The sequence below is a fragment of the Chionomys nivalis genome, chromosome 1 (genome assembly GCF_950005125.1).
Source record: "Chionomys nivalis chromosome 1, mChiNiv1.1, whole genome shotgun sequence".
Classification (NCBI taxonomy): domain Eukaryota; kingdom Metazoa; phylum Chordata; class Mammalia; order Rodentia; family Cricetidae; genus Chionomys; species Chionomys nivalis.
This window is the reverse complement of record NC_080086.1, coordinates 184049288-184052667: the sequence shown is the minus strand read 5'-3', so window position 1 is coordinate 184052667 and position 3380 is coordinate 184049288. Positions and strand designations below refer to the sequence as shown.

The following is a 3380-nucleotide window of genomic DNA, read 5'->3' as shown; positions in this document are numbered from 1 at the left end:
GCACTTTACCCCAAACAGAAACCAGAGAGTCTGGCATCGCCAATCCGGTGCCAGTTTCTCCATATCTGAAGGGAGCGTCCTCCAGACATCTCAATCTCATGCTTTAGTCAGCCTGGTTATTCCATGTGTCTGGCTGGATGAAGTCCTGTTCTTAGGGGTGGCATAATGAAGGCCATTCCAACCCTGAGTCATTCAGGACCCAGCTGCAAATGTCATCCCAACATCAGGGCAGAGGATTCAGTAAAGACTGAAGCAGGGTTTATCTATAGCGCACAATCTCTCACTTACCTAAGAGTCAGAAATGCCTCTGAAAACCTTTATAAGAGGCAGATTCAAAGTGTCAAAGGGCTGGACATTGGTGGTGCATGCCTTTAATTCCATCATTCTATAGGCAGAGGCAGGAGGATCTCTGAGTTCAAGACCAGCCTGTTCTACAAAGCAAGTTCCAGGCCAGACGGCTACACAGAGAAACCCTGTCTCAAAAAACAAAACAAAACAAAAATCATGTCAAATGTACATGACCATAGTTTAAAACAGCCCTATGCCTCTGTAATCTCCCAGTCCTAGACACAATTGAATCAAGCTGTGAAAACACTGGGAGAATGTTCCAGAAGACAGCTCTAGCTGGAAAACTGAAGAGGAGAGCTCCTGAGCTGGACTCTACTTTCCCCTGAAGAAGATTATGGATATTCAAGACATGTCTGGAGGCCATCAAAACTCTAGGTATCCAATGACAGGGTGGCTCCATCATGCATATCTTAGACCTGCCTCAGGGGACCAGTTCATTTCTATGACAGGTACTGCCGGGAACTGGGTTACTTTATAGGGATGATGCTGAGTCCACAGCCATTAGGCTTAGTCAGCTTGGGTTGCATAATACAAAGTGAATGCTGGTGATGCTGGCTCTTATTTCTCAAACCAACTTGAAAATATAACAACAAAAAAGATGAATATAGAGGCAAGACAGTGAGGGTGCAGCTCCCATTGTGCCTGAAGCAATAGCTTGACCACACCCTGGGTGGATGCTGATGAGAGCTGTGAGGCTGGCTTCCCAAACTCCAAGTGTTTCCCTGGCCTTCAGACAGAAGAAACCATATTTACCAAACGAGACAGCCATATCCCAGTGGCTAGCACAGGGCCCCCAGGGTTCTAAAAGTGAATGTCAACTGCGGGATCAAGTCTCACAGAGAGTCAGTTTTCTCTCCTTTATCTCTCACACTGGGGCTGCTTGGCTGTCTGTCAGCACCATCTCAGCTTTTGGTCCCTCACCCTCAGGCTGGTACTCTTGTTTCTGCATAAATGTAGTTTGGACTCTGGGCCCCTGACTTTCCAAAGCAGGACTCCAACAATGTTTAGGGCTGATATCTGGGGTTCAGGCGTGAGTAGGGTCCCACTATTGAGGCTGTCCAGATCACATCTGAGTGTTCCCAGTGTGTTCAAGACATGGCTGGATTCTCAGTGAACTATGGGAGAGGATGGCACAGAGCCTGTGACCAGCATAGCTATGACTGCCCTTTCGGTTTCCCCTGAGCCTGGCACAGGTGTCTGGGGCTTGTCTTGTTTCTGCTGCACAACCAATTCCTGCCACAGATCTCTGGCTTTATCCTTCATCCTCTGAACTGATTCTAGAAGATTGATCTCCTCCACCTTGCTCTCCAGGAAGGCATTTCTTTTGATGGCTTGGTTCAGTGTTGCTTAAAGACTTCAGGGACATGACTATAGTCATTTGGCTCTCCACAGGTTGTCATTGGCTTGTTTCAATTCCCGGATGGTTTTGCGGTTGATCTTTAATGGCTTTTTGTCAGAGCCATGTCATCCTCCAAGACTGAGATCTGCCAGTTGCTTACTAAATGTTACATTTCAAATGTCTCTTCCACAGTCTCCATCTCCATTCGAAGGCAGTTATTCTGGGAGTCTCCAATTCAGCTTCTTATTCCCAGCTTCCTTCCTGTGCTGTGGGACAATGGGCTTGTTCTTTGTAATGATTTGTCAGTTACATTGTTTTAATAAAATGCTGATTGGCCAGTAGCCAGGCAGGAAGTATAGGCGGGGCAACCAGAACGGGAGAATTTTGGGAAGTGGAAAGGCTCAGTCTATAGTCGTCACCCAGACACAGAGGAAGCAAGACAGAACGCCTCACTGGTAAAGATACCAAGTCATACAGCTAACACAGACAAGAATTATGGGCTAATTTAAAATGCAAGAGTTATTAAGAAGCCTGAGCTAATAGGCCAACCAGTTTATAATTAATGTAGATCTCTGTGTGTTTCTTTGGGACTGAACAGCTGCGGGACTGGGAGGGACAGAAACCTCTGTCAACATTCCTGGAACTCTCAGAGCCTGTAGATCCTGGCTAGGTCTCTCAAATAGTTTGTTTCTTCCTCCCTGATCCAGTCCTCAGTCTTCGGTGGTAAATGGGCAAGAGCTTACTCTCTCTGTGTCTTGATGTCCCACCCAGGGGCCACAATCCCAGGCCAAGCACAGGCATATGCGTAGGCCAGCAGTTGAAATCGGGGTCATCTGGGGACAATGCAGAAGCCTAGTGTAGTGGAAACTCCCTGGAATCTATAAGGGTGACTCCAGTGAAGTCTCCTAGTAATGGGGGATTCAGAGCTTGAACTGGCTGCCTTCTATATCCATGCAAGACTCCTAGCAATGGGACTGGGACACCAACCCAGCCACAAAACCTTTGGCCTACAATCTGTCCTTCCCATAAGACTTTCTGGGGCAATGGTAGCACAAAACATGTGAGGGTGGCCAACAAATGACTGGTCCACCTTGAGGCCCATTCCAGGAGAGGGAGTCCACTCCTGACACACTGCCTGGATGCCAGAGGCAGGACAGTCCAGGGACCCAGGATAGAACCAAACATAACAAGCAAATAAAGGTCAATGAAATGACTCCTCATGATATTCTGCTGTACTCATAGATGGATGCTTATCCCCATTGTTATCAGAGGGGTATCATCCAGCAACTGACGGGAGCAAATGCACAGATTTAGCTAAACACTAGTCAGAGCCAGAGGAAATCTTGAAGGAGAAGACAGGGTGGTCAAGGACACCAGGAGAACACAGGCCACAAAATCAACTAAGCAGGGCTCATAGGAGCTCACAGAGACTGAAACAACACACACGGACTCTGGGTGTGGGTCTAAGCTAGGTCCTCTGCATATATCTTATGTTTGAGTAGCGGGGACTCCTAACAGTGGGAGTGGTTGCTGTCTCTGACTATTTTGCCTGCACTTGGTATACTTTTCCTCCTTATGGGTTGCCATGTCCAGCTGTAATATGAGGGTTTGTGTCTAGTCTTATTTTATCTTGTTAGGCCATGTTCAGTTAAACCTTTTGTTTGTTTGCTTTTTTTTTATTAATTAATTTATT

The 3380-nt window shown here is 46.8% G+C and overlaps 1 pseudogene; it reads right to left on the bottom strand.

Annotated features, from left to right (window-relative positions):
* Positions 1–906: 906 nt before the first annotated feature.
* Positions 907–2520, bottom strand: LOC130863299 (nuclear distribution protein nudE homolog 1-like; annotated as a pseudogene).
* Between the last annotated feature and the right edge of the window lie 860 nt (positions 2521–3380).